Genomic DNA, 13,014 nt, shown 5'->3' on the forward strand with positions numbered 1-13,014 from the left:
ATCTTACCTGAGCCTCAACTCGATTTTCCTGCCTGCTCCCCATTGCCCTTTTAACCCATTACTAATTAGAAATCCATCTCCTCCTTAAATGTACTCAGTATGCCGGCTTCAATTACACTCTGATTTAGTGAATTTCAGATTTATGAGAGAAGTAATTTCTCCTCATCTGTGTTTTCCATATGCTACCACTTATGCTTATACTATGACCTCTCATTCTAAATCTCCCCACATCAGGAAATGTTCTCTCTACATCTGCTTGGTCAATTCACTTTAACACCTTTCATACCTCAATTAGATCTCCACTCCAGCGAGCGCAGGCCTACGCTGCTCACTCTCTCATAAGACAAACTTGAGCTCACCCAAACTCTGCTTCCCAGGACCTAACTTAGACCAAGTTCTGTTCTATGAGTTACATTGGAAAAGTCTCAAATTTTAACATTCTCATCCATGTTTTCAGATTCCTCAGTGGTTTTGTTTTTCCGCTTTATCTATGTAACCTTCTACAACCTGACAATCCTTTGGGATTTCTGCATTTCTGACCTGATATACTCCCCTGTTTTAACCACTTCAGCAGTCTGTACCCAAGCTCTGGAGTTGTCACTCTCGTCCTTCCTGACCCGATTCACCTCTTTTTAAATGCTCGTTAAGTTGTACCGCTTTGATCAATATTTTCATCACCTGCTCTCGTATCTCCGTTTGTGGCATGGTGAAAATCCTGTTCAGTCAATCTCCTGGAAAATGCTATTATCTAAAGATTCCCAAGAAATATAAGCTGTTGGTGGATAGTTTTGAAAAATGGACAACGATAAAGAATTGAACTTGCAGCTTGCCCATCACGATCAGGAACAGTGCAACACTGAGATGGCACAGTGTTCATCGGAACATGGGAATTGTTGGATCAGGAAAGACTAACATCCATCTAGTATGGCTTTGACTGTCCTGGATGTTGCATGATCCCTATGACGCATGATTCTTGTCGGAGATTCTGTCAGTTGTGCCTTAGTTGTTACTGTTCTTGCCCTTGAGTCTCAGGTTTCTGGGTTCAAATCCCATGCCAGGGCTTGAATGCAAAAATCAAGATGGACACTGCAGTCTGCAAGAGTGCAGAGCCAATAGAGGTGCTGCTGTTTGAATGAAACATTAAATCAAGGCTCCATCTATCTCCTTGGATGCAAATAGAAAATCAATTACAATAAAAAATACTTAATTGGCTATAAACGGCCTTGAGACTTGTATGAAAAAAGTTATACAAATGCTTGTTTCTCCTTTTTTTCTTCTGCCGGTCTCCTTGTTGTTAGATGTCCTAGTGGTTACCAGCAGTCTGCATGAGTGCAACTCTTAGTGTTCTCTTTTTTGGGTGGCAATTGTTATAACTTTTAGCAAATAATAGGCAGTGCACAGAAACCAAACGTCAGTTACAGAATCTTGGAACTGCTACCCACCACCTCAATAGCGTCGGTCACAGCCTTAATGAAAGAGAGCTCTTCTGTTGTTGCTGTCTTCATCATTGAGATCTTTTTTTTATCGAAGACGGTGAAGAGGGCGGCCTCTTTGTTGTCCTCAGTATCTTCCAAACATTTCTTGCTGCAGCACCCTGGAATGGCATTAGACAGCTGTCCTCAGTAACCCAAGGTGTTTCCAAATCTGTTGCTTCCACTTCTGAATGAATATTCATTTCAAGTGAGTTGATTCCAATAGCTCAGCCTTATGTTGTAAAACAGCCTGGGTTTGTAATCTTTCCGCTACCTCTCCCTCCACAATTCTTGTTTCCTTTTATTTGCCTTTGGTGCTTGACTTGGCGTTTGGCCGAGCACGTCACCAGGCGGAGTGAGATGGAGTACATGTGACTTCCTCGTTTCAGTCGGTAGTTATGGAAAGAGCAACAACATCGGTTGAAAAATGTGATCTTCCAGATAATATCTTCCAAGATAAATAAGAGCAGACAACTTCACAATTTCAAGCTGCAACTACAGGCTGCAGTGCCAGGATTGAAAGTCAGTTTGGTAATATGAAAGATTGTTGGTAATCAGAGAATAATTGGTGGATGCCCAAACATTGACTGCAAATGAATCCTCATGAATATCTTCCTTTTTAGTCAGATCATTGACTTATAAATTATAGGTACTTCAATTTCTGCTGGTATTCCCCACTCCCTAGTTTTCCAGTGTGAATTGTGGACAGTTCTAGAGTCCAAATAAAGGCATTAACAATTGGTAACGCTGTAAAAATGACATCCTGAGCTGTAAATGCTTATTTTGCTGTACCTATTGCTCTCATATGATCACCTAGCAGGCAAAAGTGACCCATTGTTGAGCATATAATGGCCTGGTGGTGAATCACATTCCACTTACATGGGATTAATAGTCTTTTCTACTTTTTCAGGTGTGCAAAGGGTAAAATGAACTACCAAATCATTATCAGCGAATGTCATTGACTGGTTTCACTCTACAATATTTTCTCGGTACAGCATTAAGGTCAACCAGTCAGGGGAACTGAACATGAACCACGTGACTCCATATTAACAATTAAGCATTCAGCTTTCCTGCAATGAAAACTTATGACTGTGAACTGTTTCGGCAGATCGCTTACCTGAATGAGCTGAGGAAATGCTGTGTATCAGGAAGCAGGATTAATGCTGCAGAAATTGCCTGCATTACTTCAACACAGTTTCTACTGTCACAGAGCAACACTTCCATCCTCTCGCAGGTCTGCTGGATTTGATTATATAGGAATCAGAACCTGCGCAAGAGCACTTCCAAAATAGCATTGCTTAACCTTAAATGTTAGCCATCTGTGATCATTGCATAAAAATCCAACGTATTGCTGACGCTTTCATCCTGTATAATGGGTGGGTAGACAATTCTCCTTTCCATCGATTCAGCTACGTTTCCCAATTTTGTAGGAGCAAATTATTGCAGATGCTGGAATCTGTACTGAAAACAAAAAAGTGCTGGAAATCACAGTGGGTCAAGGTGCTCAGATGCTGAGTCATCTAGACTTAAAATGTTAGCTTGCTCTCTCTCTCTCTCTCTTTCTCCATGGATGCTGCCTGACTCACTGTCAGGATCATGTCAGATATTTATGTAATGATCGTAGATGGCTAACATTTAAGGCCAAGTGGGTCCAGGTGCTCTTAGCTTGCGTGCTCTCTCTTTCTCTCTCTCTCTCTCTCTCTCTATGGATGTTGCCTGACTTGCTGTGATTTCAACCATTTCTTGTTTTCATCTATATTTTATTTCTGTTAGCTATTCAGCACCTGGAATCACCTGTCAGCATGCAAACTATGTTCACGTACCTCATTCAGTTTTGGAAAGGATTCTAAATTTCAAAGGGGGAGTTAGCACCCCTCCAAGCCCACTCCCACTTCCCAGGTAATATCTTCAGCAAGCCTCCGGATAAAGGTGTCGTCCACTTTCTATTTATATGTTTGGGTTTCCTTGGGTTGGTGATGTCATTTCCTAGGATGATGTCATTTCCTGTCCTTTTTCTCAGGGGGTGTTAAGTGGGATCCAAGTCAATGTGTTTGTTAATAGAGTTCTGGTTGGAATGCCATGCTTCTAGGAATTCTCATGTGTGTCTCTGTTTGGCTTGACCTAGGATGGATGTGTTGTCCCAGTCGAAGTGTGTCCTTCCTCATCTATATGTGAGAGGCCGGCCACTACCTGCATGGACATTATTTACTTTTTTGTGGTGAGGCTGGAAGGGCCAGCATTTCTTTCCCATTACAGTGGTTAGCACTGCTGCCTCACAGCGCCAGAGTTCCTGCCTCAGGCGACTGTGTGGAGTTTGCACATTCTTCCCGTGTCTGTGTGGGTTTCCTCTGGGTGCTCCAGTTTCCTCCCACAGTCCAAAGATGTGCAGGTTAGGTGAATTAGCCATGCTAAAATTGCCTGTGCTGTTAGGTGCATTAATCAGAGGGAAATGGGTCTGAGTGGGTTACTCTTCGGAGGGTCAGTGTGGACTTGTTGGGCTGAAGGGCCTGTTTCCATGCTGTAAGTAATCTAATCTAAACTAATTTCTCATGAACTGAATGGCTTCCTGGGACACTTCAGAGAGTAGTTAGTCATCCACTGTGATGTTGGCTTTGGGGTCATGTGGGCCAGATCAGAAATGAACAGCAGATTTCCTTCCCCAAAAGACATTAAGAATTAAACATGTTTTTATACTAATCAATTATAGTTACCATGAAACTATCACCAAGCCAATTTTTCAGTTCCGCATTTACAATTGAGTTTAAATTCCACCAACAGGTGTGGTGAGATTCAAACTCATGTCCCCAAAACATTGGCCACTAATTATGAGTCTGTTAGCATTCCTTCTGCACACCACCCACCTGTTCATGTGTTCTCTCTTATCCAATGTCGTGATTTGTGATGATGATGGATCAGAACCAAAGTGTTAGTAGACTTTTCTTTTTAACAATTCTGAAATGTGTTGTTATTAGAAGGAGAACTGCTGTAGAAAACCTGCAAATTTAAGCTCTGAGTCTGTGACAAACAACTGTTTGAAGCTCTCAGAATGTCATGGATATGCATTCAGGGCAACTCCAAACAAGGAAAGACATAACAAGAAGAAGACCACCTCTTGCTGACATGTTGTTGCCTTTTTAAAAGCTAATTTCAACTCTACTGGAGTGGACCAGTGGGACTGTTGTGTACTATGCTGGAATTGATAGTTAATATGAAGGTCAAAGCTAAACTATCCCACTATTCCCCTATGGTGAAGGAAGACTCTTTCTCACTCATGTTGCTGCAAACCAGTTTTAAAAAGGAATCAGAACACGGGTACCTCTAACAGTGAAACCAAGAACATTGTAAATTGTTTGTTCAATTGCCAACATTCAAACTACTGCTGCATAATCTTCTTCTGTCTATTTATACCCTTGAGTTTCCAGTGTTTGGGATGATAACCACTTGTTAGTAGAGGTATGTCAGCCATTTTGGGGCAAAATAACTTTTGCGTACTCCCATGTTTGTTGCAATGATTTAGACACTATGTCTCAACAATCAATGCTTTCTTTTGGCATTGAGTGATGTCTAATGGAAGGTTAATCATTTTGAGGATATTGATGAATTCTTCCAATTCTGCTTTGGTGTGAGACCAAATACTTCATATGGCAACAGAAGTATGGAAGGTATTCTCACTGTGTGACTACATCACCTTATAAATAAATTAATATTAATTAAAAGGAGCTGCTGAAAATCAGAAATTAATCCTTTAGAAAATCACAAAAAAAAGTTCAAAAAAGAAGCGTCTTGTTATAATCTGGTGCATTATTTGTCCAATATGCAGAATGAAGTGCAGAAGTGAGTGATGTGGTGCTCTGGATTAATTGCTTATTTTTACATGCATGCATCATATCAGATGCATATTACACCAGATTTTCATATTCCAAGAACTTCCATTATGATAATTATTTTTCTGCAGGTTTCCATTAATACACAGCCTGGCTTAAACAAAAACAGATTGTGTCTGTCTGTACAACGTGATCAATAAAGAACACTGCCAGGACCTGATGTTGTGTGCAGTGTTTGCTGGCAGCATTCAGAAGCAGGGATCAGCACTGGAGGTGCAGCAATTAATGCCACAATTCTTCAGATGAGGTGGGAACATAAACTTTACATTGCACTATCAATCTAAATGGCAGCAGTGTGTTGTGAATTACAGATCTTGTGGTTGAACTTTAGAGTGGTACTTTTATGAGCTCACATTGACTTTTAAATCTTTTAAGTGGAACTTAATTGTGTCTTCTGTGATGAGTTTTCCAAATTAATTTATTGTATTGGCAAGATTTGTTCTCTACTTTGATGCGTCCTCTTTAATGGCAATTCCGAAGGAAGATACCAAATTCTGTGAGACAGTTGGTGGAGGACTATCAGAATCTAAGAAGATGCACTGGGACCAATACCTCAGGGTGCCTAGAGGTATTTCACTATTGAAGGATTGATGAAGACAGAGCAGTAGACATTGTCTACATCGACTTTAATAAAGCCTTTGACAAGGTTTCATGTTTTAAGAAGATTTGTAGCTCAGGTTGAGGTTCTGGATGTAGGTTTGCTCACTGAACTGGAAGGTTCATTTCCAGACGTTTCGTCACTCTACTAGGTAACATCTTCAATGGGCCTCCGGGGAAGCACTGTTGATGTTTCTTGCTTTCTATTTATATGTTTGGATTCTTTGGGTTGGTGATGTCATTTCCTGTGGTGACATTATTTCCTAAAATGATGTCATTTCCAATTCTTTCTCTCAGGGGGTGGTAGATGGGGTCTAACTCGGATGTGTTTGTTGATAAAGTTCCAGTTGCAATACCATGCCTCTAGGAATTCTCGAGCATGTCTCTGTTTGGCTTGTGCTAGGATGGATGTATTGTCCCAATCGAAGTGGTATCCTTCCTCATCCGTATGTAAGGATACTAGTGAGAGAGGGTCATGTCATTTTGTGGTTAGTTGATCATGTATCCTGATGGCTAGTTTTCTGTCTGTTTGTCCAATGTAGCATTTGTTATAGTTCTTGGACTGTATTTTGTAAATGACATTAGTTTTGCTTGTTGTCTGTATAGGGTCTTTCTAGTTCATTAGGTTGCTGTTTTAATGTGTTGTTGGGTTTGTGGGCTACTATGATGTCAAGGGGTCTGAGTAGTCTGGCAGTCATTTCCGAGATGTCTTTGATATAGGGGAGAGTGGCTAGGGTTTCTGGGCACGTTTTGTCTGCTTGACACACTAAAACAGCAGCTAAGTAACTTGAAAGACCCTATACAGACAACAAGCAAAACGAATGTATTTACAAAATGCTGTGTAAGGACTGTAACAAACACTACATTGGACAAACAGGCAGAAAACTAGCCACCAAGATATATGAACATCAACTAACCACAAAACGACATGATCCTCTCTCGCTAGTATCCGTACATATAGATAAAGAAGGACACCACTTCGACTGGGACAATACATCTGTCCTAGGACAAGCCAAACAGAGACACGCACAAGAATTCCTAGAAGCATGGCATTCCAACTGGAACTCTATCAACAAACACATCAAGTTAGACCCATCTACCACCACTCTTGAGAAAAAGAACAGGAAATGACATAATCACAGAAAATGATGTCACCACAGGAAATGACATCACCAACCCAAATAAACCCAGTAATATAAATAGAAAGCAGGAATTATCAACAATGCTTCCCCCGGAGGTCCACTGAAGACGTTACCTTGTAGGGTGATGAAACATTTGGAAATGAACCTTCCAGCTCAGTGAGCAAACCTCCAACCAAGGTTCCACATGGTAGGCTAAATAGTAAAGTTAGATCAGATGGGATTCATGGAGAGCTTGCTAATTGGATACAAGGTTGGTTTGTTGGGAGGAAAATAGAGGGTGGTGTTGGAGGGTTGTTTGTCAGACTGGAGGCCTATGACCAGTGGTGTTCTGTAGGGATTGCTCCACTTTGTCATTTATATAAGCGATTGTGATGAGAATGTAGGATGCATGGTTAGTAAATTTGCAGATGACACCAAAATTGGTGGTACTGCTGTGAATGAAGAAGGTTATCTAAGATTACAATGAGATCTTGATCAATTGGGCCAATGGGCTGAGGAGTGGCAGATGAAGTTTAATTTGAATAAATGTGAGGTATTGCATTTTGATAAAAGAAACAAGGGCAGAACTTACACAGTTAATGGTCGGGCCCTTAGTCGTGTTGTTGAACAGAGAGACCCAGGAGTTCAGGTATATAGTTCTTTGAAAGTTACATCACAGGTGGACAGGATGGTTAAGAAAGCATTTAGCATGCTTGCCTCCAGTGCTTAGACCATTGGTATAGGAATTGGGATTACATGCTGAAGTTGTATAGGATGCTGGTGAGGCCATTTTTGTCAGTAGAGTTGGAAGAGGTGGGGAATGTCTAAAAGCTTGGTCGATATTAATGAGATTTATGTGGAGAAAAGACAGTTGGCAGCAGGTAAGTGGTTACATGATTCCTAGAAATAACTGGGATTAGCATAATAGAAGGAAGGAAGAAGTGGGGTGATAATAGAAGCATAAGATTACAGATGGGAGGGAACGAGAATTGTGGATGCAAGGTTGTGGGGAGGGTTGGTTAGAAAGAGTTGGGGTCAGGTTGAAAGAGAATTGGTAAAGGAATCAGACTAGGTGCTGACGAGGCCAAAGAGTGGAAGATGATATTGACAACAACAGCACCGGTGGCAGAATAATGACAAGTGAGTATTTACAGTGAGATTCTCACTTAAAGTATTTTCATTGGTTGTTTAAATTACAAGTGTCATAAAGGCATTGCAGATTTTTCCTCTTGTTTGTAACATTATGTAGATGATGTATATGTATTAACAGAGTCGAGTGTAATCTTAGGGTGGAGTGGGTTAAAGGATGTTTGTGTCAGAGTGTGTATGCATCATTTAGTCTCCATTTTAATGACATACCTGCTGTCTTAATTTTATATCATGTTTTGACATAATTTGTATACTTATTGTTAAATTATACAATTGGAAAACAAAGCAGTATACTTCATTGAATTAAAGGAGCTTCTCTGCAGTCCGGGCTGGGAAACTGAAATCTAAAACCAGAAAGTTACAGTACCACCAACTACTGGTGGGAGGACATCATTACAGTGTGACATGTTATTAGGTTAGATTCCCTACAGTGTGGAAACAGGCGCTTCAGCCTAATCAGTCCACACTGACCCTCCGAAGAGTAACCCACCCAGACCCATTTCCCTCTGACTAATGCACCTAACACGATGAACAATTTAACATGGCCAATTCACCTGACCTGCACATCTTTGGACTATGGGAGGAAACCACACAGACACGGGGAGAATGTGCAAACTCCACACAGACAGTTACTCGAGGCTGGAATTGAACCTAGGACCCTGGTGCTGTAAGGTAGCAGCGTGAGCCACTGTGCCACCCTCGCAGTTTCCATTATGATAAATTTTGAATGGAAGATTTTCGGGAATTTGTAATTGCAGAAGGTTATACAACTGTGATAAAACTTGACAACAGGGATACAAAGTTGTGCAGTTGGAAAGTATGGATCGATAGATGGCTTAAATTCATTAAGAGGTGGTGAACTTGTATCTTACGCTAATAATTAAAACATAAATGAATAAAATAGTTTTTTCTATCATGGATGCTTGCGACTTTGGATTTCAGTTTTCACTGTGCAACTGTTTTGGTGCAGAATTAGCTACAGTCAATTCTCATACAGTCATTGTTTGCGTATTCCGTTCTAGACTCGCCATTAGTCTGAAAAATTGGGATCAATATTTTATAAATGTGTCATGCACTGTTCATTGAGTGGGTGGCTTGTTAAAACCTGTAACAGTAAATGATGAAGTTTATTGCTTTATTGCAGGTTTATTGCCTTGTTTACCACAATCATTTTTCTGGTCTTTGTTTTCTGCAAATGTCTTTCTTTTCATAAATATTTGACTTGAAATCTATTTTTTAGTCCAGTATTTTGATCAATGCAACTTCTGATGTAGCAGTTTATGTATGTAACTATCTGTATGTATATCATACAGTCTTATTTACAAGGTCATGTCCTTATTTTTCTTCTGTTATTCTGAGCTACACAGTATATAACCTTAAATGAGCTGCAGTTTACTGTTTTAGCTTCAACATTGCACGTAACATATTACATGTTGGATTGATGCCAAATGTACTCTGTTAGTCTGATTTCAACTAGCAAAAAATAATTAGGAAAGTTTGATATTGTTTGTATGTAAGATGAAGCAAAATCATTACCAGACGCAGCTTATTACTGTATTGTCAGGAAACTGCACAAAACAATAACAGCAGAATTTTAATTGCTTAAACTATACTAGGGAGGAAGATTGTCTTCAGTCAGTGAGTAGTTAGGGTTTGAAATGCATTGCCTAGAAGTCTGTTGGAGGCAGACTTTGGATTTCAATTTTCACTGTGCAAATCTTTTAGTGTGATACTAGCACCAGCCAATACTCATACAGTCATTGTTTGAGTATTTAGTTCCATAGTTGAGGTATTGGATGATAGTTGGGATAAACATAATGTCCAAGTGTATGGGATAAAAGCTTAAATTTGGTACATGGTAATGATGCTCTAAATTCTGTGTCTTACAATTGTGTACTCCACAATCACCTGATGAAGGAGCGTCGCTAGTGCTTCCAATTAAACCTGATGGACTATAACCTGGTGTTGTGTGATTTTTAACTTGGTACAGGTGTGGTATACTGAGTGACCTCCTTCTCTGTCATCCCATTTTGTGATTCTGTGATTTAATCCACTTTCCTAAAGCCCAATGGACAAATACACTAAATGATGTGGCAGTGAACCATAATGGTTGAGAAATCTCTCAGTTTGGTCCTTGAACCTTTCTGAATCAGTTGAGATCTAAAGTAAGGCAGTAGCAAGGCTGCTCCAATTGGTCTCAGTGTTCCCTGGGAATAGGGAGAGAGAATCAACTCCCATTCCCAGTTCCAATTCGTATTCAGTGGTGGGTGGCATTCGTGACTCAGTGGTTGGCACTGCTGCCTCACAGCACCAAGGATCTAGGTTTGATTCCAGCCTTGGATGATTGTCTGTGTGGAGTTTACCCTTTCTCCCCATGTCAGCATTGGCTTCCTCCAGGTGTTCTGGTTTCCTCCCACAGTCCAAGGATGTGAGGGTTAAGTGGATTGGCCGTGCTAAATTGTTAATAGTGTTCTGGGATGTATAGGCTATGTGGATTGGCTAGGGTAAATGCAGGGTCACGGGGATAGGGTGGGGGGTGCTGGGTCTGTGTGGGATGTTCTTCGGAGAGTCAGTACAAGATGTTACTGCTGTCAATGTTCTGAGGCAAATAAATCCAGAACTGTGGCATAAATGCTCAAACTTGAGAATTAAAGAATGAAAGATACACAATCTTTGGATTTCATGATATTTTCGAATAATACTTATTTAAAACTAGTCTCTCCATTAGTTCCCATGAAAGGGGCGGCACAGAGGCTCAGTGGTTAGCACTGCTGCCTCACAGCGCCAGAGACCCGGGTTCAATTCCTGTCTTGGGCAACTGTCTGTGTGCAGTTTGCACATTCTCCCCGCGTCTGTGTGGGTTTCCTCCGGGAGCTCCGGTTTTCTCCCACAGTCCAAAGATGTGCAGGTCAGGTGAATTGGCCGTGCTAAATTGCCCCTAGTGTTAGGTCAAGGGAATGGGTCTGGGTGGGTTGCTCTTCGGAGGGTTGCTGTGGACTTGTTGGGCCGAAGGGCCTTTTTCCACACTGAAAGTAATCTAATTTCTAAAAAGAAAAGAAAGTGGTGTTTCTTGCTGCAATGTCGACAGCCATTAAGTGAAACCTCATTACGTCATTGGTCATTATGCTGACCACCTCGATAACCTCCTAAAGTTGTGGCTGCACACCAAGCGCCAGCAGCCACTCCCACCACAGTCTATCGCACCGAGTGGCTGCCACCCTTAGAATCCACCATTTGGAACTCCTGGTCAGAAACATTTCATTTTAATAATTCTTTTACCTTGCTGCTGTTCTTTCCAGTCATTTCCCATTCTTTCTTCTGCTTATTGTGCATGGTGAGCAGTGTGGAAGCTATAGAGGTATGGGTCAGATTTTTAAAATGATGAAGGAATTAACTTGATTCCATACATGACTTGATAAGGAATGGGATGGCTGGCACCGGAGATGCATATAAAATCATTCGGCAAAAGTTTACATCAGCTCCTGGGAGGGCTTTTCTTTTCATGGTGAGTCAATGTCTCCTGAAACCATTTAGCTCAACATGAGAAAAATGTCGATTCATTATAACCTGGGAGAAAGGAATTGGATGAAATGGACATTTCCAGTTTGTAGTTAGTTAGAATTACATGGGACATCAATCCAGAACTTTTCTTGGTTTTTCTAGGGAAGTGAAGATTAGTTTCCCAGAGATTTTCTCCATACTTAGTTTATAAAAATGTTTATTTCTATCTTTGAAGCATGGTATTCATTACTGTTTCATTTGTACATTTCAATGTGTGAAATTAACAACATATTTATCTCTCTACATCAATAGATATGAAGTTGCTTAATTAAGCTATTTTACATGGAAATACAACTCTCTGCAGTGACCACTTTATCAGCCATCATTTAAACCCAGAGCAAGCAGTACTTTTATATTTCTTGAACTGATTCGCACTAATTTAACAAATTAATCATTTTAACCAATCTCATAATCATTCTAAGGAAATCAAGTTGTAGATTTGCTCGCTGAGCTGGTGGATTTGTTCTCAGACGTTTCGTCACCATGCTAGGTAACATCATCAGTGAGCCTTCGATGAAGCGCTGATGTTCTTTCCTGCTTCCTATTTATCTGTCTTGGTCTGTTGTGGTGAGTGATATCACTTCCAGCTTTTTTTCTGAGAGGTTGGTAAATGGGGTCCAAGTCAATATGTGTGTTAATGGAGTTCCAGTTTGAATGCCAGGCCTTGAGGAATTCCGTGCATGCCTATGTTTAGCCTGTCCCAGGATGGATGTATTGTCCCATTCGAACTGGTGTCCCTCTTCTTCTGTGTGAATGGATAGTAGTGACAGTTGGTCATGTCTTTTGGTGGCTAGTTGGTGCTCATGTATCCTGGTGGCTAGTTTCCAGCCCGTCTGTCCGATGTAATGTTTGTTGCAGTCCTTGCAGGGTATTTTGTATATTTTATTCTGAGGGTTGTTGGTATGGGCTCCTTTAAATTCATCAGGAGTTGTTTCAGTGTTGTGGTAGGTTTGTGGGCCACCATGATGCCTAGGTGCCGGAGTAATCTGGTCGTCACCTCTGAGATGTCTTTAATATATGGCAGGGTGGCTACAGTTTCTGGGCACCTTGTGTCTTCTTATTTAAGTTTGTTGTGTTAGAATTGGTGGACTGTGCTTATCGGGTACCTGTTGTTCCTGAATACATTGTGCAGATGTTTTTCCTCGGCTTCTCTTAGTACCTAGGGCTGCAGTGTGTTGTGGCTCATTTAAATAATGTCCTGATGTAGCTCCGTTTGTGGGAGTTGGGATG

General features: G+C 40.8%; 1 protein-coding gene across 7 annotated transcripts in view; it reads left to right on the forward strand.

Annotated features, from left to right (window-relative positions):
• LOC122549394 (hepatocyte nuclear factor 4-gamma-like) overlaps window positions 1–13,014 on the forward strand; it is a 142,047-nt gene that overhangs the window by 16,303 nt on the left and 112,730 nt on the right. For 3 of the 7 annotated variants that reach the window (XM_043689142.2, XM_087985976.1, XM_043689143.2), the window contains exon 2: window positions 5,428–5,603. The exons of 3 other annotated variants lie outside the window; for them this stretch is intronic. The gene's annotated coding sequence lies outside the window, so the exon portion shown is untranslated. Of the gene's footprint in view, window positions 1–2,686; window positions 2,707–5,427; window positions 5,604–13,014 lie in introns of those variants that run through there. One more of the 7 variants, XM_087985975.1, reaches the window with a different exon arrangement.

The sequence above is a fragment of the Chiloscyllium plagiosum genome, unplaced genomic scaffold, assembly GCF_037043375.1.
Source record: "Chiloscyllium plagiosum isolate Xiang-an unplaced genomic scaffold, Cpla_swu_hap1 HiC_scaffold_4, whole genome shotgun sequence".
Lineage (NCBI taxonomy): Eukaryota > Metazoa > Chordata > Chondrichthyes > Orectolobiformes > Hemiscylliidae > Chiloscyllium > Chiloscyllium plagiosum.